The 27,999-nt window shown below is 33.1% G+C and overlaps 1 protein-coding gene, 1 long non-coding RNA gene, 1 other non-coding gene and 1 pseudogene across 5 annotated transcripts in view; 2 read left to right on the top strand and 2 right to left on the bottom strand.

Annotated features, from left to right (window-relative positions):
* CAP (Cbl-associated protein) overlaps positions 1–27,999 on the top strand; it is a 379,584-nt gene that overhangs the window by 81,991 nt on the left and 269,594 nt on the right. The gene's annotated exons all lie outside the window — the stretch shown is intronic.
* Positions 307–13,839, top strand: LOC143303999 (uncharacterized). Of its 3 annotated transcripts, XR_013060679.1 has the most exons (6): positions 307–1,051; positions 1,172–1,399; positions 1,487–1,623; positions 13,137–13,210; positions 13,315–13,588; positions 13,728–13,839. It is a non-coding gene; the product is annotated as an uncharacterized LOC143303999 (long non-coding RNA). The 3 variants fall into 3 exon arrangements; XR_013060678.1 differs by lacking the exon at positions 13,315–13,588 and having other exon boundaries at positions 322–1,051; XR_013060677.1 differs by lacking the exons at positions 13,137–13,210; positions 13,315–13,588; positions 13,728–13,839 and having other exon boundaries at positions 329–1,051; positions 1,487–2,460.
* On the bottom strand, positions 1,041–1,145 carry LOC117159845 (U6atac minor spliceosomal RNA). The gene has a single exon (XR_004464646.1). It is a non-coding gene; the product is annotated as a U6atac minor spliceosomal RNA (small nuclear RNA).
* On the bottom strand, positions 12,184–12,281 carry LOC117159847 (U6atac minor spliceosomal RNA; annotated as a pseudogene).

The raw sequence follows: 27,999 nt of genomic DNA, 5'->3' as shown, positions 1-27,999 counted from the left end.
CATCAATTTTCAATATATAGCCATAAGATTTGTTTTCTTATATCTCAGAATATACGATTTGTACAAAGCGATAAGTATGCTCTAAAGTCCTTCCTTTGAGTTCCACTTCACAACTATTAATACATCGTAACCTATTAACGAATTTTATTTAACATTTTTATTCCACATGTCTGTTGTAAATTACATATATATAATATATATATATATAGTTATTGATTATATATACTATATAGTTGAATGACGCATCGAACCATATATATTATATAGTTGTTGATATACATGTACAGGAAAGACCGTTAGCGGCAGCGTTATAATCGCTATAATCGTAATTATCATTAGAGTTACACCTTATAGTTATCTATATACATATTACTGTACCTAAGTATCTAATCTTTCTATTTTTATTTTCTGTCCTTCATCCGTATGTATTAGACGCCGTTAAATACATTTCAGAGTTTATTGTACAAAAACGTACATCTTCCTTCCATCCGCAATTATCATCGCGATATCACTTTTTTACTGTATCAGGCAATGGATATAATTTTTAACTTTCACAGTGCATTGATTTTAAGTCAAGCGCCAACGATCGATTGATTTTTTGTCTACACATACACGATGGAAACGTGGAAAAATCTACACATCTTTTGTTCTATCTCCTCCTCTGCTTTGACAGTTAAAACTATTCCGTCGCGTTTCAACTTTTTTAAATGTGACTGGTGTCCGATATTAAGCGCCGTCCAACATTATGGAAAACTCCCCTTAAATGATGTCAAGTGTACATCTTTGTTGTGCTTGCATCGTTTTCATAACTGACATGGGGTCCAATCTCTCGCCAATCGCTAGTCGCAGCATACGACGGGGGGCCTCCCACGCCGCACAAAACTCCAGCGCATGCTGGGCCGTGTCCTCGCACTCTCCGCAGTGGTGACAGGTGTTCGTCACCTCTCTTCCGATTTTCTGCAAGCATTCCCCGAATACTCCATGTCCTGCGAGCGCCTGAGTCATCCGGAAGGATAGCGGAGGCTCTCCGCGGTCATTCTAAAAAAATTCGGTAAGTGCCGCCGAAAGGCGACAGTGCCTTACCTTATATATGTGTTCCATCCTTGTCCAGGGGAATGCTAAACGTCTCTCTTTTCATACTGTAGAAAAAAAAATTTTTTTTTTTTTTAAGTGGAGGAAATCTTCATAGACACCATACACCACCCCCTGTGGGCCGGAAACACAGGGCGGCGGAAGGTAGTGCCGGATTCTTACCGGCTAAAACCTCCACTGCGGGGCGTAACCAGCGAGAGTCGATCGTCGGGGGCCCCCCTGCTCTGTGCTTAATAACACCAAGCACACCTTTACCAAGCACTCCCAGAAAGTACACCTACAACACAGCGCAAGGGAGATGGGGTGGGTATGTATGGTCTGGGCGCTTGCCTGTTGTATATTACTTTCAAGAGAGATTTTGGCTTTTCCATCCTTTTGCAAATATATTTTGCAGGCCGATGATTCGAACTCCCGACGCGTCGTCTTCGGTTGTGAGCCTTAACGAGCGTAGCCGGCTGCCCCGCCGAGGTTTTAGTTGTTTGGAAAGTATTTGATTCATATAGCTCGACGAAACTCTGGCCCAAGCGATAGGTAAACAAACCAGACTGAGCTCAAGAACAGTCACAATACAAGCCGAAATACAAATACCTATGATATAGTCAGTTTTACGCGACACTGCTGTTGTGGAAGTAAACTCTAATCCTTTTTCCCTTTTATGGATTTTGTAATAGATGACGGTTTCAAAATTATATTTCATAAATAAACGATACTTCGATAGAAATTCAATAGAAATTCAAGTGTCTTCAAATGTGATTTTATCCCAAGCAATGTAATAATATTACGCCTAAAAGTAAATCGCATATTATAAACAAAAAAATTCAATTATAAGAAATGTTCACCTTGAATCAATATCTAATAAGAAAATACTTACAACTCTAAAAAACCTTCATGGTATGATATTTCCTAAAACACCGTGGCAGATGTAAAGCTATCTGTTCACGACCGTGGCTCCTGATATTCGTGTTTGGGCCAAAATCTTCATCGCGAGTCAGATTCGTTAAAGCACGGGAAGGGGTTAATGTGACAATGTATATCATAGTAAGTATTCTAATTGCTTTAGAAGAAAGTTCCTTAATGATTTTACCGTTTATTAAATCAAAATCGAGAATGTTCTGGCTCAATTTTAATTTCAGGATAGTAGCTCGAGTAGCTATAAGGAATGTTTGAAGCGATATTTCATCATTAAATTGAAACATATTATGGAATCATGTTTTTTTCTAAGAGACTTCATAGCTCATAAAGTTAAAAAATACACTAAATTCTTCCAGAAACCATTTTTAGTATTAACGTTATGAAGAATTTTTATAATTTTCAATACGTAGGAAAACAAAAATTTTTAATACGTAAATTTTTACACATATTTTGCTTATTTTCTAGTAATTCATTAGAAAGGCCTTAAGGCTTCCGACTCGAGGAAACGATCAGTTCATCTCCTAATGGAACGTATCAAATATAGGAGTGCCGCCCAATAGAGGGACAGGACGTGATATTTAATCCATTTGCGCCTATAAACGTAAAACAGCATTCATCGTTGTAACTATGCTTGTGCACATGTTAAACATTGCATCCCTTTGTTGAGTTGCTAAGAGAGTAACAGATTTTTAAAAATTTCAATTTTTAGACATTTTTAAAAAATAACTAAAAATGCCTTCTTTCTTAAGCATCATAGTTATCCAAGAAAATTACACTATTAAACAGAAACAAGTCATAACTTAAGATAGCAAATACTTTGCTTCCATTCTTTAAGCGTTATTTTGAAAACTATGAATTTGCATGAATATCCACTCTGTGGTTATACATTTTCTAGTAACATTCTTTCAGAAAATCTATGTCATGTATTTAAAGATGAAAAGGTTCTATGAACCAAGGAAAAGGAAATCAGAAAAGTTTTTATTTCGTATTTTTATAAATTATTTCTTGTAAATTATTTTGAAGCTGCCCTGCGTTACTTATTTTCGCTATGTCCGATGTTAGGTGCCATTCTATGTTCTTTTAAAATCAATAACCATCGTTTAATGTTAGTTTAATCTAAATATTACGACAATTTTATTTATCTTATTTCTTTACTTTGATTTCTACCGTAGTTGACCTGTAATTAATGCAAAATAAACAAAAACAAGACATTATTTCTTTTGTGTATCTAAGGAAAACCATAAGTGTCGACTAATAGGGAAACTCCTCCTAGACCGATTTCATTCCTCCCAACAACGTCCAAGAAACCTATAAAAAGTTGTGAAGTTATTGAAAAAAGTATTTGAAAATAGGGCGTGAAAGATAATCACTGAAAGAAGTTTAATTCCATCGGATCAATTTGGCTTCAGGAATAAATACGCCACGAAAAAATACATAAGGTAACAAACAAGATCATCGTTCTGTATACGGTGGAGTTTGGCGTGAATTACGTATAAACGATATAGCACTACCATGTGCAACAGATAATGCTGTTCTCTATGCAAGAACATTGGGATGAAGTTTTTGATAATTAAATTATAATTTTTCTTAAAGATATTAGATTTTAACTTTAATAATTTGCTTTGATAATTAATAAAACAATTGAGTGCGATATATTTTAAAGCACGGCACGGCACATAGACCCACGCCACAATTTTCACACTCATCGCGCGATAGCGTTTTTCAAATTGCTCTTCGTTTTCTATTTTGAAGCGACATTTTCTGGTTGAAGATTCTAAAAAGTTATAAGGATACGGATCGGCATGTTTATTTTAACGGAAAGCAACGATTGATATCTGACACTGGTGTATCAGGAACAATGACTATATATTCTGCTCGTATATTGTTAACATCGTTATAAAACGTTGCGAGGACAAGAAAAGTGGGAAGCAAGACAAATGAAAAAGATGAATTAGTTCAAACGTTGAGCGAATGAGTCAGTAGACTGAACCACTATAGTGGCGCGTAGTACCTAAGTGGTTAAGGATATCCTATTGTAGATTTCTTGGCAATATATCGTATGTCATACGTCTTCTCACCTGTACTTTGATGGTAAACACTCACGATTGCGCAATTATCGTATAGGCAATGTGTCACAGGAAATCAGAATTCTCAGAGAAATTGTCCACAAGAGCCTGCTTCGATTTATTTATAGATTATTATCTTATAGATTTCGTAAAACGAATTATGATAGCCTGCGGCGTTAGGAAAAGTAACAATTAATATATAATTTCAGATGAAAAACTTGTCATTAATAAATTATAAGTTTAAGTATCTTTCAATTTGTCTGTAAATATTGGCTTGGCAACTGAGAGATTGCGGATTTTGCCATTAGGTGGTATTGACGAAATCCGCAATCACTTAGTTGCCAACCTAATAATATTTATGTCGTGGTAGATGTCTTTAGTACGATTAGTCATACGTTTATAGTGATCAATGAAAGTGTTGGCACAGATTGACTTGTTTTGTAAACTTTTATACGAATTCGTTAAAAAAGATACAATTGTTTGTTTAACTTTTTTGTAAAATATAAGAAGTGGTGGTCGAAGACACTTATGGTATTGATTTTGTTTTTTACGATATTTATGAACTTCTATTCTGAGTAATTCTTGTAAGGAATTTCTGTTTCTATAACGATTTCTATTTTGATTCTTATACGCTTTGTTTCTAGATTAATTATTTACAAAACTTTATTATTTCCGAGACAGTCCTAGAATTGTTTCTTGTATCGATTTTATAGTAATTGAAACATTACGTTTCTATAAAAACAGTTCATACACATATATCTTTTATTATTTAGTTTTATACTTTAGAGTGGAAATTTATTGCGGATTTTGTCAATGCTACCTAATGGCAAAATCCGCAATCACTTAGTTGCCAACCCAATATATGTTACACTTTACGAAAAGGAATATTCATATTTATAAATCATATAGAAATCATATTTATGATTATAGAGATGTGTATAATTCTATGTGCTAGACTAGATTGACCGCGTAGTAGCTATACATGTACGTGAATACGAGTGTGTGGAAGTATATGTGTGCGCGGTGGCTCGTAAACAAAGGAATGTAAACTTTTCAGTTAAGTGCGATATGGAATAAGGTGGGACGCGTGCAAGTGTGTATCGATGAATATCTTTGAAATCCTTTATCAAATAAATATATAACTATTTTAATATAAATTCTAAGTGTAAATTTAGTGTTTCTATATCATTATTTTGGCAATTAAGATCCAAAATTCTCAACAATAATTTTTATATCTTATTAGTATTTTATAACAGTAATAAGTAACTGAATTTATTAGAAATTTGTTTCGAAATATCAATTATACCTATTATCTTTATATCAAATTTACTCTGTTTGTAAAAGCAGAAGAAGAAGAGCAAGATCTACGACAAATGTCGATATGGATCAATGTGAGTTACTCGAAATACAGAAATGGAAAATCGATGACGAATATGTTTACTCATTTTGCATATGTTTCCTGTGTAGCTAAAGGTCGATAAAACCGTGGCGTGTTCGTTCCGTGTTCCGGCTATGCTCTGGATTAGGTTCCGTCTCCATAGTTGTAAATCAGAGTTGGGCAAAAAGTTAATCTGGTTGATTAACGATTATGACTAACGTAAAATCATGTTCATAATTAATGATCACGATTACCAAGTAATCTAGCAATCATAATTAATGAATAACTGAAGTAATCAAAGCAAATGTATTCAGTAGGCATGATTGACTCAGAAATTTGATATGTATTATGGTAGTTATAGCGATATTGGACAGTTTTTAGAAAATCCACATTTGTTGAATAATTCAACGAAAAAATATTTACATAATAAATGAATATAAATTATGATCTTGATGTGCGAGTGGGAGTATAGTACGCTTTTAATTTGACTTTCATTAAAAATATTTCATCTGAGAGTCTATGCGCCTTCGGTTCCTTTTCCATCGTTGCATGATGTAAGGATAATCTCTTCACGGTTGCTGACCTTGGTAATGGCGTATTACGTATAAGAAAAAAACGTTTCTTATCGATGGATTCTGATATGGAAGATATAAACCTTGCTGTTTTTCACATATCAAATGTATTAGGTTGTCCGACAGGTTTCTTTCGTTTTATGACGAAAAAATAGACGCACATTTTTTGTTTTATATTATTTTGTTGAATTTCGTACGATCCATTTTGTTCTATTGAGATAAACACCACGACATTTCACAGACTTAGTTTCACGTTTGTACGAAGGTGCATTGTTGTAAAAAACACGTTTACGAATGAAAGACACTTTCCGGACAACCTAATATTATAGAATTTCTAACTCTGTCCTAGATGCAGGTAAAGTAATTTCATGGGAATTATTTCCAAAATCGAAGAACCCGTCACCAGACGAAGCTTCTTTTTGTTGTTCTGGATATTGACTTGGGCTGCTTCTTTAAAAGGTTGCATTAATCTTTCGCTTCGTGTAGGTGACAAGCGAAGTGATCACCATCGCTGTTTAAATGGCCGAGATGAGAAAGCCGATGTTACACCTTTTTCAGTTTTTCGAGTAGAAAGAGTATAAAAATTCGTGAAATCTTACTTTTATATTGCTCGAAAGAGTTTCTGCAAATGGCTTAGAATAAATCCGTTCAAAATTCATTATCGCTTTAAGTTTTGCATGTAGAGAAAGAAATGGTATGAAAATTCCGTAAGTTGTATTACTTTCACATTGTAACATATTTAAAGCATAGCAAAAGATTTCCTATACTTTCAATGATTCCCTAGCTACTGACAATCTTAATTGTTTAATTTTGCGAAGTTTATTACTTTTTCCATTTATTGCAACAATTTGTGACGAATCATACAAACTGTTCTACCTAGTTTGCTCAAGTCTGGTCAGAGGATGGCACAAAATATCCTGAATTGTTTCTGCAGTTTTTGGCTGTGCTGTCATTTTCCACAAATAGTGACATTTCTGTATAACTCTACTATATGCAGTTGTTAATTGTGTCAGTTCTTATAAAATTCTGTTACCATTGTCTGAAACGCATAAACGCAATGTATGTGAGCAGCAATAAGATCCGTTTCATTAACACTAGAACTACCGCACCAGTCAAATTGACTGGTTTTACAATGTCATTTAAAAATTCCTACTTCGTGTTATATTTTTTTTCCGCAATGATGCAATGACTCTCGCAACGATAGCTAAAAGAATAATATAATGAATTTTATTTCGTTTTTTATGTATTCAAACTGAAAATAATTTTGTATCAAGGCTACGTATACCAATAGCAGTCAAAATGACTGCTACTTGTCAAAGCGTGAAAGGGTCCTGCGATCTGTTTATCGAACCCCAATTAACCATTTTCCTCGTCTTCTACAACTTGCCACGCGTTTTTCAAATTTTTACCGCGTATCGTTCGATATGACGATATCAGATGTTAGAAAAATTCCGGATCGATCGCTAGATGCTGACACTGGAAATACCACAGCAGTGAAAATGACTGGTTCTACAATTTTATAAACGTGTCGACTCTCGTTTAGAGATTATGGTTCCAGATGGATCAATAACACCAAAAGTCTACTACATAACATTGAATTGCTTCTGTAAGAAAGTAATAAATCAATAAATATAAAAATATTCTATTATTACGTATTTTTTAAAAGACCAGTCATTTTCACTGGTTTTGGTCGAAATAGCTTCGTGTTAACTATCGATAGTTCTAGTGTCAAACGTTCGTTCGCAATTATTTATGCATTTTACGTTTACTCCAAATAATTGGAAGGCTTTACCAAAATTGCTTGTATTATCTATAGTCGTTGCAACAATTTTGTCTTCAGCAATATCATACGTTTCTTGGATCAGTTCATTCTATCTGTACCGTGAACTCTACGAAATCTTCAACATGCTAATGCAATGGACTCTTTCTTTAGATTATTATTTATCCAACGTGCTATCATTCCAAAGAAACTTTTCTTTTCATTTGAACGTATGTTAACGATTGTGTATAAAAATTGCAGGTTTCGTGTATCATTAAAAAAACTTTTTTATTATTTATGTATTCAATTCCAATTCGTCGACTAGGAGAAAGATGACTTAAAACGTGCAATCCACACGATGATGTTTATATTATTGAATATGATAGAAAAAGAGTCTTTCGCGCATTCTAACGGAATCATTAGATGGACAAAATATGATATTTTACATATACATTTGTAACGTCATCTTCAAATTGCTCTTGCGCTATATATTGCGGATTTTGTAATTGCCTTTTCATGACAAAATCCGCAATCACTTAGTTGTCAACCCAATATATGAATTGCTTAATCCTCCCCCTAATAGTTTGAGGTTGAAAATTCTACTGTGCTTAAGTGACTATTGCTGTAACACCGTATCAGATGGAAATATTGTAATAATCTAACATCGAGGAATTGGAACTGAAGCTACATTTTAAATTAATCTCACACGAATACAATCAGTTTGCTATATAAATTCGTAATATTAATATCCGTTAATACAAATATCAAGTGTTTCATGATCGAAGACATTCGAGGTTGTAGAAATATCGAATTGTACGTAATATGCAAACAAACATATAAAATATCTGAGGTGATCGTCGGCGAAGGTGACCACAAGAAATACTATTGATTTTCAACAATAACGTTTATTAAACTCTTAACAAGAAGAGAGACTAGACAGAATAAAAAGGAGATACGTGAGATGGATTCTAGGCTTAGACACTGTTGAAGTGGTTACCACTTCTAAGAAAACTCTACATCTGGTCCTTTTTAGTTTTCTCAAGCACTGAAGCCATCGACAGCGCGTAGACAAAAGACTGCGACGAAGTCAGGCCATAAACAGTAGACAGGCGACGTTGGCTTCGGGGTTTTTCAGTTATTAGGTAACACAGCTAGCGTGCGGATCTGGACCAGCTGAAATTGTATTTTTACTTATTACACTTCTATTTAAATATATTTTCTACCTTACAATTTATCCACGTGTTTTCTCTGTTTACACACCGAATAACCTCAACAGACACAACAACGCCGAATTATATTTTGAGAGAGGAGTGCAAGATAGAGGAAATAAGAGAAAAGGCACTGAAAAGAGCAGTAAGGTACGAGGAGAAAGCCTTAGAATCGAAGAAGGAATTAGTAAAGGAGTGTGTAAAGGAGAGAGAAAGGAATTGGGGAAAGGGCCAAGAAGGGAAAAGAGCAAGGAAAAGAAAGATGAGGTTAGAGGAGGCGAGAGAGGGAAGGACACAAGTGGAGACAGGAGATGGACAAGAAAGGATGACAACAAACCAGATCATAGAAGAAAGAGGGAAGAGAGAAACAGAGGAGAGGGAGAAAAGGATAAGGAAATCTAAGTACAATAGATATTACAGAAACATAGCCAAAGAAGGGCTACCAAAGAAGGCTATCTAGAAGGAAAGATGAAACGGAAGGACAGAAGTATAGTAGCAAGATTTAGATGTGGTAACGAAACCAGGGCAAGGGAACACTGGAAAGAGGAGGGAGAAAGAGGATGCAGATTATGCAAAAAGGGAGAGGAGGACTTGAAACACATATTAGAGGAATGTGAGAGAACAGGAGGAGCAAGGAACATGGTAGAAACACTAAATGAGACTGGAGAAGGACTGGCAAAACTGAAAGCGATAATAGAGGAGAGAAGAGTAGCAGAAGAGGGGAGGAACGACAGGGAGGGAGCACAGCAAGGAAGCAAAAGCCAAAGACGGAAAGAGCACTTAGTTATAAGCGTTAGATATAAGTTAGTACATGGAGATAGATCAAGTAAGGTGCAATAGATAGGTATAAGCAGTTGTATATAATTATAGAAGAGCTAGTGTAAGAGATATATAAGTGATGTAAGGGTATCATATAAGAAATGTAAACCGAAAGTCGTCCAAAGCCGAAAGGTATGGACTAAGGATAAATAAATAAAACTCTTAACAATTAACAACAAATAACGATTAACCACGATTAACGATTGCGGCGGCACGTGTCACGGAACTTTCCAACGGCTTCGTGATACAAAGCGTTACGCCGTCAAAGCGCAACACCGACGTGCCCAATATGCCATTGATTTCTTCCGCCGAATTCTCGGAAGAGCATACACGCGCCAGCCGCTGCGGCACATCCAATAAACGCACCTAGTGGGGATATCGATGGGTAACGAAGGGAAGAATCCGTTCGATCTGGAACAAAAAGGACATTGTACCCCGAACCGCGAAGCGCCAATGATGAAGAGGAACAACTCGGCTAGTTTCGAGAGATCCGTTAATCGCCGCTGTTGTTAATCGTCGTCAAGCGTCAACTGTTGTTAATTGTTAAGTGTTATTCATTGTTATCGAGTGATAGAGTTTAATAAACGTTATTGGTTGAACATACTTGAGTGTACCTTCAATACCTATTACACCATACACCTCAAATCTATAAAAAAAATGGAGTGAAGGATAAAACAGTGCACAATTTTTCTCTACAATTGTTCCTTAACACTAGAACTACCGATAGTTAACACGAAGCTATTTCTACCAAAAGCAGTGAAAATGACTGGTCTTTAAAAAATAGGTAATAATAGAATATTTGTATATCTATTGACTTATTACTTTCTTACAGAAGCAATTCCATGTTATGTATTAGATTTTTAGTATTATTGATCCATCTGGGATCCCTAAATGAGGGTTGACACATTTATAAAATTGTAGAACCAGTCATTTTGACTGCTGTGGTATTTCTAGCGTTAGTATCTAGCGATCTAGCGATCGATCTGGAATTTTCCTGATAACTGATATCATCATATCGAATGATGCGCGGTAAAAATTTGAAAAACGTGTGGCAAGTTGTAGAAAACGAGGAAACTGGTTAATTGGGGTTCGATAAACAGATTGCAGGATCCTTTATGCTTTGACAAGTATCGGTCATTTTGACTGGTATTGGTATAAGTAGCCTCGATACGAAATTATTTTGAGTTTGATTACATAAAAAACGAAATAAAATCCATTATATTATTCTTTTAGTTATTGTAGTATCGTGGAAATTAAGATACAAATTTTTTCCCGATTACTTACAATTTATTAATAGTGAATTAAATATACAAATCTAAATTGGACAGAAAATGATGTCTGTTTAACTGAAACTAAATGCAATACTCGTATCTATATCAAATAACTTTACAATTATTTGGCAACTCTCGTTTCTCTCTCTCTCTCTCTCTCTCTCTCTGTCTCTCTGTAGTAACTCTAACAACTGACAACTCGATCGATTCTCTCCCCTCTACTCTTCAATGTCTCCATCAACTCTGACTCTCGCACACACTCACTTTTCGACTCGCATACTCTGACCTCTAGGTCGTCCCTCCCTGAAACACGAAACCGTCCTTCTGTTCTAACGTTCTTTGTTGTTTTTCTCATATCTCTGTAAGAACAAGGTGACTTTAGTCACATAGGCGCTCTTAAATGTAAACGAACCACAGAAAGACGACGTACACGGTTTTTCTAATTTCAACTGACCTCTAATTCAAATTACTTTACGATATTACATTGTCGTTGCAAAAGTCATTACATCATTGCGGAAAGAAAATATAACATGCAGTAGGAATTTTAAAATAAAATTGTAAAACCAGTCCATTTCACTGGTGTGGTAGTTCTAGTGTCAACTTCAGCTAGGATCGAGTTTTAGTCCCTTTCGATTATTTTAGTAGAATCATCTTGTCAATAAAATATCTGAAATAAAATAGTTGTTACGATGTTTAGAGGGTGAAGTAAATCTCTGCTTGAGCTCAATTTTCTTGATTACATTTACAAAAATATGAATAAATTCGGAACTTTATCGTACTCGTATACTAGGACAATTTTTAATTAAATATATCCAAATTCTAATTTCATAAAAATGAAGCCATTTTCGCAGATAAAGTAACTTCCTGCTGATTGTTTGTTCATACCCAGTCTATAATTAGCCACGTTCAAGTATACTTGACAAATTTTCAGACTCGCTTGCTTGGAAACTAAACCACGGACGAAAAATTTGTATCTTATATTCTTTTACTATCTTTTCACATGGAACCATCGCATGGTCGTCTGTAAAGATTATTCGACCGAATCCTGTGTACTGAACAAGATGCGAATAGTTCCCATACTATTGAATTTTAAAACAACTGATTTCAAAAAGATCTGGTAAGTGCCGCCGAAAGGCGACAGTGTCTTACCATTTATATATGTGTTCCACCCTTATTTACGGGAGTCTCCCCTTTCATACTACAAAAAAAATTTTTTTTTACGTGAAGGAAATCTTCATGGACACCTTTACCACCCTTGGCACAGGTGGTAAAGGATATGACTGTTGTCACAACAGCATCGTCACCGAACTTCACTGGTTCATCGTCCTCAGATCAGTCAACATATCTTCGTTAGTTGTCATCCTTAGATAAGCCAACTTATTCTCAGTGTTATAATCAATCCAACTACCTCTATTGGCCTGAACGAAATAGAGAATCGATCATTTCGTGACGTCGATTGTCTAATTGTAACGAGAATTTACGACTCCCGTTGGCGCGCTGCCTCGCGATCGCGTCTCTCCGCGAACGATCGATCAGTAACTATAAGATATAATTTATCATTATCTACAGTAAAACAATATTGCATTCGAAAAGATAATGTGACAATTTATTTTAAATTCGTTAATTCATATTTACTGTACGACAGAAGTTAATTCAAAGCACAACTACCTTTGGAAATATTTAAATTTCTGCCAGCGGTAGTTTTTGCTGCGGTAAATTTTTCATTAAAGAATATCATCTAATGCGATATATTTTAACTAAATTTAAACGTGTCTTCGCAAACCATGTACCTGTTAATAGTCTCTCTCCATGTGTTTATATGACATAAATATTAATACAGTGGATTATAAATATTACATTGTCCGGAAAGTTTCTTTCGTTTTATAAGGAAATAATAGAGCCACAACGTTTTTTGCTTTATATTTATTTATTGAATTACGTATAAATGATATATGTTCTAACAGAACCAAATGAATTTTAATTTATATGTAAAAATTCTTAAGTCCCTCCATTCCAATATGTCACATTAATAACTTAATTATTGTATTTGTTGTTTCAGGTGAGTAACATTGAAATTTGTTATGGACATCTCGTTGATCACGTCGGATTGAAATAACTAAGACATAACTAAAGGTACTGTCGTTATTAGTACGTTTATTTATTGTTATATCAATAATTTTATTACAGTAATAGGACGTTTGATATATTGATTGATAATATTTATAAAAATATTATAGGAATGCTAAAGGCAAAATACGAAAAGTTCAGAATTATGAACATAGTGTACAGTTAAAATGTTCTGCAGCAGTAATCGATAATTATGTGGAAGTAATAGTTAAGAAATTTATTTCATTCGATATCTAAGACCAAATTACAATACTTCTTAAATTATAGCAGCGATATCGAATATGAAATTGTTTTCAATTCAATTACCAACTAAAATTATAGTAAAATAAATATAGATAATAATAATAAAGAAATATAGAGAGACAAAATATATGTAATAAAAAAGTTAGTAGCATCTCCTAAATATTTATTGTGAAAAATCTATTGACTAAGTACAACTGTGATACAGAGAAGTAGGTACAAGTATATATTTTTTTTTAATACCCAGAAACACTGCTGCAGGGCACAATTTTTTCTTCTCTAGATCTTGGCTGATTTTGTGTACTATCCGATGAATTTGTTCTGTTGGATGTCGCTTCCGAAAACCAGATTGATAATCTGACGTTATTTTCGAATCCTCGAAAAAAGAATGAAGTCGTCCGATTAGTATATTCTGAAAGAGTTTGGATAAATTTGACGGAAGAGCTATTGGTCAATTTGAATTTGCTGGATGGATTGACTTCCTTGGTTTAAGAATAAGAGTAATAAGTGATAATTTCTAAAGCTTTGAATAATATTTAAGGCGAAGGACTGCGTTAAATATGATAATAAATATGACAAGTCCTTAAGGGGATGTCCTGAATTAGAATGTTCTAAAATAGCGTCTTTTTGTGATATTTGTTAGAAGGGAAAGAAAGAAACAAAGTTATTGAATTTCGAGGTATGGTTTTCTATATATTTAACGAGTAGAAAAAATTTTGTTAAGTAAAAAGAAAAATTATAATAGATTTCTAAGCCTATTTCATGGGCTGCAGTTTTCAATCGGCGTGAAAGATCCACCTCGTAATTCTTGACTGAAACGAAAAACCAAAAAAGGATTAAATTATTCTATATATATTTTTCTTCTCGATGAACTAAAAAAGTTCGTCAAGAAGTTTATTTAAATAATCGTTATAGCACCTTAAAGTCTATTTTTTCTTTTTAAAAAACATTTTTTTTAACCCGCCAAAATTTTCTGCATTTTTTTTAGTTCATCGAGAAGAAAAATATAGAATAATTTAATTCTTTTTTGGTTTTTCCTTTCAGCCAAGAATTACGAGGTGGATCTTTCCCGCCGATTGAAAACTGCAGCCCATGAAGTAGGTTTAGAAATCTGTTCTAATTTTTTCTTTTACTTTAAAAAAAATTTTTTCGTATTCGTTAAATATATATAAAACCGTACCTGAAAATTCAATTACTTCGTTTCTTTCCTTCTAAAAAAATCACAAAAAGACGCTGTTTTAGAACATTCTAATTCAGGACACCCCCTTAATCAACTGATAAACCAACTGTGATAAATTCAGATACAATATTAAGTGAAATGGCGTCGACGATGAAACGATGCCGAAAAGAGGACAGTCGTGTGAAGGAAGACGAGCGAGAACGAAGCTGTAAAGTGGAAAAGAGATGACTAGACGAAGCACGTCAGAAGATGGGCAACGACGAATCAAGAAGGAGAGGGAGACGCTTGTAGATTGACGATTCTAATATTGTCCTAGGCACTGGCCGGTGGCTCGCGACAAGCCGGTCGCAGTGAACTAATAGTCTCGGCGCCATCGACATCAAGAACATCGTTGTCGTTCGTCTTCATGAAAATCCTAGTGAAAATCATGCTAGTGACCGCGAAAATCTCAGCTGATTGGATCTGAGCAGTGACACACGAGGATACTAGTGAGCCGATCCACGTGCTTCGAAGCTCTTCTTGGTGTACGAGAGAGAATAATCGGTAAGCGTGGTACGAGAGATGTTTTGGTGCTGTTAATAAATTGTCAACTTGTGGTTCCATGATGATTACATTCTGTCGTTCTGATGCCAGTTGAGGATAAATTTTTATGTTGAGATGAGAAATTTTGAGAAGAGTGCATTTTTAATGGATGGTCTCTTTGAAGCTGTTTGGTGATGAATAAATTGGTAAATGGTAAGCGTGCAGTATATATGATGTGATCTTGGAGAATTGTCAGACTAATCTGTATATTATAAAAGAAATAATTATAGTATACAATATATATTGGTTTAGACGTAATTGGAATGCAATCACTTTGAGTTTTGATTTGACAAAATTTGTGAAACAACGTTGAAAATGAGAAAATTATAGTTACCTGTTTCAATATTCTCATGAAGGAAAAAATTGTAATTTTTATACTTTAGGATACATTAAAAAGAGTTTGTGGTTGTAAATACATAATTGATCAAAGAATCAGTGTTTCTTAACTGCTTTATTTTCTCTAGAATTGTTATTTCAATTCGTTCTTTCAATAGAGCGCTTTCATTCTGTTCTACTTTAATAATGAACACTTGAGTGATAAATGGGCATTGGCTGTCTAGATCAATGTAAATTATTTAATGTTTAGAAAATCGTTTTAACAATAAAGTCCTCTTATCTATAAATTTTAAATAATTAAAAATACACTTACAATTTAATTAACATCGATCCTTAAGGAATATTTATGAAATTATTTTTTAATATAATAGATTGATCCGCGCATTAATTATAAATATTATAATATAAGGAGCAGAAATATTTTAATTCAATTCAGAGTATTTAAATAACTTCGGAGTAAAATTATTTTTGCTTTGCTTAGACATTTTATCCAAATATTTGGAGAAAGCTTGAATCTATGGTATCTATACGATAAAAATTATTAATATTATCGTAAGATATAAATAGTTGGGAATACTACTGTAAGTATGTACTTGAGTCGGTGTTGAATTAAAACAGCAGTGCCAATTCGTCGGATGCTTGTCATTTCCCTTTCTTCAGACTGCGGAAGACACTTGCATGCCACTTGACTCACTTACAAACTATTTATATCATTTCAAATATTCGGAAAAGCTATTCATACTGTTACAATTATTTCGGCTAATGTATATCAAATGTTTCCTAAAAATAATATTTTTATCGTTGACTAAAAAGTTCGTTTTATCTTTTCCAATTACTTTCCTCCGCTTTTTTTCTGAGTCGAATAATTGTTCATTTTATCTTTTTTCGTAGTGCGTCTGGGTAAAAATTTGGCAAAAATAATTCCTTATTGAAAAATTACAAAATTTATCGTTGTAAAGTGTTTTATAATATTATCTATCGAATATTCCACGTTATTCTTTTCATTGTTTTACTAAAAAAGAAACCTGAACAAATATATTACATAAAATAGAATCTTTTTATAATTCTACATCAGAAACCTTCTGATTAAATAATTATTATATATTCAGTTATTTTTTCTCACTTTTTATATTTATGCATTTATCTAGAATTTGTCATATTGCTTATTTAATTCCAATTTGGTAATAGAAGTAATTTCATAGTTGTTCCTTTTAGTTTTCTATAAAGTGGTAATTGTGAACAAATTATGGCATCAACAAATATAAAATAGTTTTGCAACTTCGAATGAAAAATCTAACATATTATTTGACGTCTTAGTATTAATAGGCTTTTTTATTTTATTAAACGATGAATCCAAGTAATCAATTCTATCTTCAACAAATTTTATTACAACATTGTTATATATATATGACTATTTTAATTATATATATACTTAAATATATATATATATAATTATATATTATCTATAATTACATATATATATGACTGGACAATTATAACTTCTACATAAATTGCTTAAGATATTTGTAACGCGACAATATCGCACAAAGTAAAACACACCGAGATTCGAAAGCCATATTTTTCATGCCTGACTGATATTCTCTCCTCAGGAAGAAATGTCTTGACTATTTTCTACGCGCGCATGCTAACAAACAATTCAGAAATGGAGAGAACGGCAACATCGCGCTACAATGTATGCAACAATTTAGACACCGAAATTACCCATGTTACATATTTCACATTACTTTTATTAGAAAGTGACGAAGTTGGAACTAAAATTTCCTTTAAACAGAATTTTACACAACCCATTAATTTTTGAACAGCTTCGTAAGAACGGCTATTCCGGAATTAATCAAACTGATTTTTGCAGCCGCTTACTGTAGAGGTTATATGTTATAACTTTCAAATTTCAACATCTACACTTCGGTAAAGCTAGACTTTCTAAAAATTCAATCACTTATAGTTAATATAGCAAATAACGTATCACCGATATTTCAAAGAAATTGCTAGAAAATCAATCTACGGTACAAATACCTGAAGCTGACTTGCTGCTTATTGGGGTTAGGTTCAGCCATTATGTTCGGTCGAAATTGGAGCGTGTGTTCAACGTTTAAACAATTGCTGATATATTTCAACGTGCGTGTACTGTGCGCGCGTGTCGTACTGGATATATGTTGTTCGCATATCAATACTTTCCACATGCGTGCGCACCTTCATTTCGCGTCTAAATCCGAAGCCGATTGAATGGTATATGGTACAAGAAGAGGAACGCGCGATGGAGGCAGACGAAAGGCATGCGCCACGCGTATCGGCTTCCGTCAGAATTCGCGTGAAATTTGAGATGCGGCGACCAAACGAGCTATTTTAAAACAGACAAATCTCGCTGCGAGCTCGTCAGTCGAAGGTCACTCTCGACTAGCAATAAAAAGACAGAAGCGAAAAAGAAACCGCACGTAGTCCAGGATGAAACAATAATTGCGAATGGACACGAAATGTTTATGTAGGAGGAGGGAGGGTAGGGGTAATTGAATTGTGAAAAGAGCTGGAACGAAGCGATGGAAAATGTCCGAATTGCGACTGATATGGGCGAAGAAACAACGAAGCCGTGTAAAAGCGAACTTTTGTTTCCAATCGATTTTGAAATGATCGTGCATATAATGCGACTATTTGCGTATTTTATAAATTCACGTCTGTATGTGTTCGTCAAGTTCTTGTACTGGTACTACTAGATCGAATATATTTGTAGGTGATGGGAAATTGTAACGAAATAAATTGAAAAGTAAGCTAATTTTACGCTGGAATTTATAGTAAACGACTATAACAAACGCACAAATTGCAATAAAGAAAAAATGTAATTAATGCATTTAATAAATGATAAAAAGTTTCATAAAATTGTGCAATGTTTGATGAAAAGAAAAAAATAAATTTTCAAGGGACGAAGATAAAGTACTAGTATATATTTAATTAACAAAAATAAGAACGATTGAATATAAAAGTAGTTTATAAAAAAAAATCAATAATATATTGATGTATTGAATATAATCATGGTATAATCAATAGTAGAATAACCTATCACTTGCATTAATTCTTTATTCTTCGATGTGTTACGATAAATATTGACGAGAAACGTTTAATAACTCTCTATGCATTCGTATATATTAAATATTGTTCTAAATTTAATATCCATTAGAATATTTTGCATGAACCCGGTAAAATCAAAATTACAATCGATAAGGAACTTTACACAAGACTTACTAAAAAAATATGCTGGACAAGATGGATAAAAATTACTTTCTTGTAAATTTTGTAATATTTGAAAGCGAACGAAGAATAAATAAAAAATAAAAAATGAAGAACAAATTAAAAATGAAAAGTCGAGGATAAATAAACTATTGCAATAGGAAAAAGTTTATTAAAATTTATTCGAAAGAAAAAAAGTTCTAGAGTTGTAATTCGGTAGCAATATTTAAAAAATTAATGAAAATAATACTCTAAAGTCATAACAATATGTGTGAAACGTTATGCTACAAATACAAATGGTGTAATATATGAATGTTTATCAGGATATTCAGAAAGACGGAAATCATTTTCGAAATACAGAAGCATTAAGTAAAATTGGCCACAGTTGCCGACGATATATTTTTAAACCAATTACCTCATCGGTTGCTCTTCTATTTTGTATCTATCGCTTCTAAACACGAGTTTTACATGAATTATACTTCTAATTCAGAGAACTCCTTTTCGAACGAACGAACATTATAAAATATATTTTATAGATATTAAACTGTTAATTTAATTCGAAAGTGAAATGTTAACAAGGTCTGTAGTAATTTTCTTTCCGTGTTAATTAAAACGAAATATATATTTTTCTATTACTATTATTTTTGTGTTAGGTTTTCCTCCATTGCAAGCTTAGATAATAGACGTATCATAAATATAAGAAACAAACTGATAATATTACAAAGATATATGAGTAGGATCATAAAAATGCTGAATGATTGACTTGCTTAATGTATGCTGACCGCGTTAAAATAGTCAAATAAAAAATATATTTTATAATATTTCACGAACATCGATATTTCATTTAAATTATTTAGTGCTTAAATTGTATGTATTTTATACGATGCTTGTGATATATATAGATTTATATAGATCGGTGCATATCATGTGATATTCTAAATGCATCATCTGATTTATCATTTAATTGTATGGTTGTGATTAAAATATAACATAAAGCATTATTATGCGATTGATTCCATTCATAGAGAAAATCTGATGTTTTGATGAAAGCTCCGAGTGTACCATTTCATACCTTTTTCTACTATAGCTTAAGTAGGACTGCTGGTTAAAGTATGTGGCTTGATACGTCCAATTTACCACTGACGAGCTCTCATCGACCAGCCACAGCATCTTACACACACGATTGCAGTTGCAGCGTTGAACCTGATGTTAATGCTCTGACACGATCTCTCATGGAGTCGATTCATATTTTTCTGCTCGTCTTCACTTACTGATGTTACGCAGTTACAAAGTTCTAATGCCATATTGCGATACAATAATTTCTGTCTTTTCTGTAATTTAATTAACATCCTAGCATCGTAGGTTATTGATTAAATATCATATATATAATAGATATATTCTATTTCTAACGACATGTGGCCCGACTCTGTTCTTTTTCCTACTTTCATGTCGATTATTTCTTCTGTCGCCTCCTGATTGCCAAACGCATAGTCTATTACTGAGTTTTCTCTCTCCTCAATATAGGTCCACTCCTCCCCTTCTTTATCTCTGCCATCGATTATCGTCCAGCCTCTCTCTTCCAGACACTTTAGCAGTGTTCTTCCTTCCATGTTTATCGTCTTGTCTTTTGATCGTCTGTTTTTTTCTCTCCCTAGGTCCTCGTTTATCGACCCTCCCTCCTCTCCCGTTCTTGCGTTCCAGTCTCCGCCGATGATCATCACTTCCTCTTCTCTTCCGTCTAGTCTTTCCTCTATTTTTTCCATGTCCCTTTATATATAGACACAGATATTGCTTGTGTAAGATATACTCGTATTTTATAGCGGAAAGTATAACACACTAAAGGAATTATAGTATAATATTTCTTATCTCAGACAAGTTATCTACTATCATTCTAGTGCTTAATTTTGATTGTTAATATATAATAATTAGTTTTATGTATACATATAACTTATTTAATTAAATGATTATCGACTACTATTGCAGAAGAAATTTAAGAAATTCAAAAACAAAAACGCAAATTAAATCGAAGAATACAACTTTTCGATACAATGAAGTTGTTTCATGAATACAGCAAAAATTAATTAATTTTATATCTTCCTATTCCAAACGCAGCTTCGTATGTTCGTTACTGATAAAAAATGATATTTAATTTCCTGGATAAACGGATCTGGAGATAATCCCCACGATATTACTTTCTTCTTTATGGATTTATTTATTTACCTATATATATTTTTCTCTAGAATAAATTATTTTAAATAATCATATTATAATGTTGAATACACAAACATTCCATTAACGTAATTGTTTTTTATATTTTTATTTATTTGCAGCAATGCTCGCACAATTATTATTAAAAAATTGATAAACAGAAGAAAAAGTAAAATACTTGACCTTTCCGATATAAGAAAGACTTATCGTATCGAAAGATTTGATTATAATTTTTTCACTTATTATTTAACAAACAAAAGGTTCCTATAAACATTTTCACATTTAGAAATATGTATAAATATTTCTACGGTTGAAAAGATTTAGTTTTAATTATTAATTAGGTGCTGACATAAAGATTTAAAATATTTAAATCTACAAGTATAAATATACTTTCCAATTCTTTTCTTTTCTCGCGTTAAGATTAAAGTACAAAAAAGCAACATATATATTGAAAGGAATCTTCTCTCGTTTAACATACAAGCGACACAAAAGATATTGGAACCATATTAAAATATGAAAAATACTTGAAAAGATTGTCGCAACTTCCAAGCGTGTTTGCTCTTTAATTCTTTCTCATCCTCCAACTAAAATTAAAATGGCAACAAGAAATATACCGAAAATGACATGTTACAATTTAAAAGAAATATTTAATAAACTGAAAAAGTTGTCATAAAATCCTCAAATCATTGCAGTCTGTGCCTTAAACTGTAAATATTAAGAAGAAATATACCCAAAAGGGGCAAAAGTTTAACATTTTCAGCTATTAAAATAACTTTACGCTGAGCATCTGTAAAAAGCAGGATAAGCGTAGACGCAATTCCTCGTAGAAATGAAAACCGTGACGGAACACATCGATTTCGCTGAAATATCGACGATCAGATTTTTCTCCCACTTGGTTACTTCGTTTCGTGATGCAATGCAGCCGCATTTAAAACAACGACTAAAAGCGTAACGGCGTAAGCTTTTAGGCGTGAGTGCTGATTATCGGTGAAAAGTAACATCTGCTTCTCGTCAAATCCATATTTTTCCCTCTGATAATGCACGGTGGGCGTCTCTTGCCTGTGTCGACGATCAACGATCCATGCCGCCAAATTGCTAACCCAGTTGTTTCATGATCGAGTTATGCGCGATACGAGTCGTTAGTTGGACAGTGAATCGTGCGGTTAGTGCCGTGGCTTCTTCTTTCTTTCATTCCATCCAAATTGAATTAACGTACAGTGACATCGATGATTCGTATGTACAATTGAAAGGACGTGAGGGCATAGTGTAATTTAACGGCAAGTAGGAACAACGCGGCGTTGATCCCATTTAACCTTCGAGGCGTTCGTCTTAAGGCTGGTTCACACACGGACAGTAGTTTAGTCAAACTACTCGAGAGCTGCCAGTAAAGTTGAGTTTAACCCGTTCACTCTAGAGGATTATTGCGAATAAAACGAGAATGAAAACGACTTTTCTTTCATGAATCATCCGCAGTGATCGCCCGCGACGAAACAGTGTAAATTCGGCTTTACTTGCTACTCGGTTAATGTACTGGCCGCGTCTGAACCAGCCTTTACAACAAGCAGTCTCCATTGCTCGCTGCATATTGCAGACTCGCTTATCCTGATTGACGTCTTACTCTTACCGAGCCTCAAATCATTCGAAATTAAGATGCGTCTAATTGTAGTTGCACTGCTGTTGTATTGCATACATGTTTCTGCTCCAATATGTTTGTCGATATTTGTTGTTAATTGTTACTCTCGAACTAATGTTTATGCAATTTTAATTTTATGGAAATTTAGTTTTATAAAATCCATATAGAGATTTTAACTGTTAGATATTATAAAAAATACATTTTATTGTAGAAATTTAATTTACTTTAGTACATAGGATTAAAAAAAATGTAATCGAGATTAAATAATTACAATAATCTATCGATAATTAAAAACATGTAATATAAACGTTAAATGTTACTGTAACCATAGTTTCGGATATTTTATATATTTTTGCATGTTATGTACATCCTGTACATTTTTGCATTGTAATTTTGGTAGCGATGTAATTTGAATTGATGAATTATATTTGCTTTATTTCCTTTTATTGGTAATCGATCATTATTTGAAATAGAAGCAACCTCGCCAATTTCAATAACCGCGAAATGTATCGTCAAAATCAACAATCTGAACAATTTTTCCCTATACACACCGTTTCCTATACAACTGTTGCTTGGCCGTAGTTTATTATTATTATTATTATTATTATTATTATTTAATTTGCACTTTGCAATTTGTCCAGTTGAACATGGCCTTAGTTTCCAAGACATTCGTTAAAAACTTTAACTAAATTCAAATATTGACCTTGACAACACATTTTAACGTCACTGTAATTGACAAGGCCCCTATTTCGAATAATTACTCCTTTGTTTCTCTAATTTTATTTAATGATGTATTTTCAACTTGACCTTTCTTTTTCCAAAATAATTAATGAGCGAAATAATGATATTTTCTTGATATTTCATCAATTTTTATATAATTTCATTTTTAAATTCTCTTAAAAACATAAACATCTGATCTAATTATTACATATATGGACAATGTTATACAAAAGGAAACTTAAAAGAGGAACGATACAAAGAAGACATGATTTTATAAAACGGAATTATATTTGATATGAGAAATAGAGAGATCTAGGTAAGTTATATGTATATCATAGAATAGACAACTATTGTCAATAGGATACAACATATTTAGCATAAAAGTTACCAATACACATTCATGGAAGTATCGATTGTAAACATTTTCTTGCTCGTTGCTATATTATATATTTATGGTTAATCGAACTTTCGATTATTCGAGGAGAGAGGATGGAATGAAAGGATGATTGTAGTATAGAAATATTGTTTGTGGCTGTTTTTAATTATTTACAGACTTTAATTTTTAGCAAATTTTTAATCGCAATTTCGTTTCCGAAGTTTTCATAATTCAACATGTATCTTTATTTTAACTGGAAGCTTTTATTTCTTTTAGCAGTAAAACTAGCTTTTTATTTATTATGCGTAGAGATGATAGGCATTGAATATGTATAACGAAGATTCACGTTAAATTTTACGTATCACGTATCGATATTCCGGTAATTTTTAAATTAATTTTTTAGAAACAAGATTCTTTAGAAGAAGTAGTATAATGCGTTCCTTTAATTCTCTTACTTCCTTTATTTATTTGTATTTCTAAACAATAATACATATTTCGAAGAATCACTTTGAAATACTCTTAGAAATGTTATGTTTATAAAGCAAGTTTTATTTTATGAAAAGAACACAGGAAGTTGCAAGTAAATAGATGGAAAAATTACCAGCCTTATAAGGTAAAAGCTAAGAACAGAAGCAAATTGTTTTTAGTGAAAGTAGTCAATTGGGATGAGAAAAAAGATTGTGATAAATAAAGGAAAACTGAAAGGAAGTAATGTACATATGTATGTACAGAAATAACTCATTACCATATCTATTAATTTCATTAAATGTAAATGTAAATATTAACGAGTAGTTTTTTAAATCTACTTTCACTACCTTTTTTTTTTTAAATTCTTCTTTAGTCAAGTTCCGATAGGTGTTTCGTTTAACTGAAAACGGTAATTCTAATATTCATCTTACGAGGGATTAAAGTCATGGAAAAAATGTTTGAACAAAAATCGTTTAGCTTTTATTAGTTTAACTTTAATTTCTAATTAGTAACTAGTTTGATTTTAACTTTAAATTATCAGATTTAACGTATGAAAGACAAGAACAATGTAAACAGTGCAAACGAAGAATACCGTTTCGTGTCTTTTCTTGTCTCTCATTTAATTTCACAAAATATTAAAAATATCTGCTAAGCTAATAGTTCTTCGATATAAATAAATTAATACCTTTTTATAAGGAATGCCGACATAGACCGATTGATACACTAAAATATATGTGTATAGTTCCATGTAAGAAAATTTTTTTTTTATTATTATTTAATTTGTACTTAACAATTTGTCCAGCTGGACATTTGATAAATTTTTCTATCTTAATTGCTAAATAACATATGGATGGCTATCCCCAGCGGGATACCATCTTCGAGTTTGCCTATTTTATTTCTTTAGTGAGGTCAGTGGAGTGTTTTCTTTTTAGTCTTCTTTCTGTCAGAGTTTTGCTCGCTTCGGCAGCCAGCTGGTTTGGATGTGTTGCCATTCTTTCCTTGTATTTTACTGCGTACCTGCCAATTTCTTCTTTGATCGTTGGTATTTTTAAGTCTTTGCGTATATCCTCGTTTCTGACATACCATGGGGCGTTGACTGTTGTTCTCAGCATCTTCGATTGTAGCGACTCTAGTTTATTTATGTGGCTTATTGCTGCTGTTCCCCATAGTGGTATTCCGTACGTCCAAATTGGTTTTATTATCGTTTTGTAGATTTTTAGTTTATTTGCTATGCCGAGTTTAGAGTTTCGACTAGTTAGCCAGTACATGTATAATTGATTTAGTATGTCGCTTCCATGTAAGTTGCGTGTCTAAGTGGAGTGCTAGGTATCTAACTTGCCTTGTTTGTGTTATGTGCGTACCATTCAATTGGATGTTTGTTGGTTTCCGTTTTCTTAGTGTAAATGTAATATGGTTGCATTTACTCGAGTTTGCTTTTGTGTGTTTATCTTGTAGCCATTTTTCTATTTTTGAGCACTAATTTGTACCTAATCTTTCTCTTACCTTACATATCTCGGTACAGAATTCCCAATCCTCCTTACCGATGAGTGAGATCCTATTTTGTTAGCATCGAATTTTCTTTATAGTTGTCCAGACGTTTTATGAACTCTTCGGCCCATTATACATAAAGCGTCACTTTATGAATGCGTATTAGACGCTTCGATGCTAACAATACGCACGCAGCAGTCATTGTAAAGTAATGTGCATCTGTCCACGAAACAGCAGCGAGCCATTTTCGTCATGACTTCTCGCGTTAACATTGTCAATAGCGAGACGTAGATATAAAGGAATTTAGTGACGTAGTATGAAAGCCTCTTCCTCATCGCGCGACATCTTAATAACGAGACAAATTGTAGTATCTGCTTACTGTATGTTTCGTAGTTTGAACACTGGTAGACTTTCCCAATTTTTTCTACGAATTTTTCTCTTATTACTAGGTTTTATTACATTTTTTCCGTTCTCAGTACCAATATCTTACCAATCTTTTTGACTGTTTGTATATTTTGTTGTACTAGGATTTGCCCTTTTTAAAATTTCTGATCTTAATTCTTATCATTCTTTCAAAGCAGTGAATTTTTTATAAAGACAAGACATCTACAGACAGATGGAATTAAAAAATAGAAGATATGGAAAATAAAATGGAAACTATTCTAATATTTACCGATGATATAATAACGTGGGATCTGGATATCCAGACCCAAAAAGGGGGATCATGTAATAGGACTACATAAGTAGCGGACATGAGGAGCACTGAAAATTAATGGAAAAGCGTGAGAAGGAGTTCAGTAATAGCCTCATTTGGGAGTCCTTTTCTCCTCGTGGGAAACCTTTGGCAAAGCTAGTTACAATACTATGTACCAAAAGCAAGAAATTGTACTTTGGACAATTTGGAGATCATTTATTATAGAAAAATCTTATAACTGGGGAAAATGTAAATTATGCGACGCAGTTGTATCAATCTCGCTCTTATGTACGCCCAACATATTTACGGGTTACGATATATCTGACAAGCTGCAAAATATCCAAAATGTATTCTCTAAGAGGATGCTGTGACTACCAATGTCTACAACAAAGTAAAACCGATATATGCATTTCCCAGGCAATATATCAAGGTACTCTATGAGCTATGTGTTAAAAATGGAAGAGGAAACGACAGAACTGGTATTTCATTTATAAAAAAAAGTACCACATAAAAGTGGACATAATTGTCTATTAAAAAATTTCATACTAGTAGAGTCAATAAAGAAGAAACTATTAAGAATTCTGGAGTCAAAAATCCAAGCAGATAAGATTTATAAAGATATTAGGAATCTAAATGTATATGAATACGAGAATTATATATGGTCAACGTTACATGTCATAATATACAGGGTGGTTAGTAACTGGTGGTACAAGCGGAAAGGGGGTGGATTCTACGCGAAAAAAGAAGTCGAAAATATAGAATAAAAATTTTTCGTTCAAGGCTTTGTTTTCGAGAAAATCGACTTTGAATTTTCGCTCGGTACGCGTGCACTTTATCACGTCAAAAACTTTATCAAAAATTAAAAAAAAAAAAAAATAAAAAAAGAATTTTTTATTCTATATTTTCGACTTCTTTTTTTCGCGTAGAATCACCTCCTTTCCGCTTGTACCACCAGTTACCAACTACTCTGTACATAGTTCAATTGTTACGTTCTATTTAATTGCCGCGTTTGCTTGAACGTGATGATACGAAACAGGTAGCGTTAAATAGCGTTTAAAGCAACTGGCAATAAGTTCTACTTTCGGCTAACCTGCTATGTGCGGGAATACTGGCACGGGAAAGGATTAAAGTTGTTGGAAATAAATTATCAATATGCAACGATTTATTCGAATCTTACTCGATTTCGATATTGACAATTGATTGACAGACTGGATGTAACCTCTTCGGTTAACAAATGGTAATTAACTCTTCGGTAGACAAACGGTAATTATTATTGACTTCTCTGAGTCGCTACATTTATTTATATCTGTCGGAGATGAAAAAACATCGAGGTCTTTCTTTTGAAAATATTCTTGAAGATCCCCAACGTTTGTTCAAACTGCCGACTTTGTTTACAATTTAAATTGTCTTAATATCGTTATAAAAACATAATTAGATAAATATAAAAACATAGTTAGATAAATTTTCGCAAGATATAGCTTTTAGCGGCTCTAACTGCTTTTCACTTCAAATACTGTAAACGCGGTTTCAAATAAACGTTTTAAATTACCTTGATTTGAAAGAAATGACCAATTTTACTTTCGCGCTACGGATCGTGCGGGGCGTGGGATGTGACACTAGTTACATGTAA

The sequence above is a fragment of the Bombus vancouverensis genome, chromosome 18 (genome assembly GCF_051014615.1).
Source record: "Bombus vancouverensis nearcticus chromosome 18, iyBomVanc1_principal, whole genome shotgun sequence".
NCBI lineage: Eukaryota > Metazoa > Arthropoda > Insecta > Hymenoptera > Apidae > Bombus > Bombus vancouverensis.
This window is presented reverse-complemented; position numbering and strand designations above follow the sequence as displayed.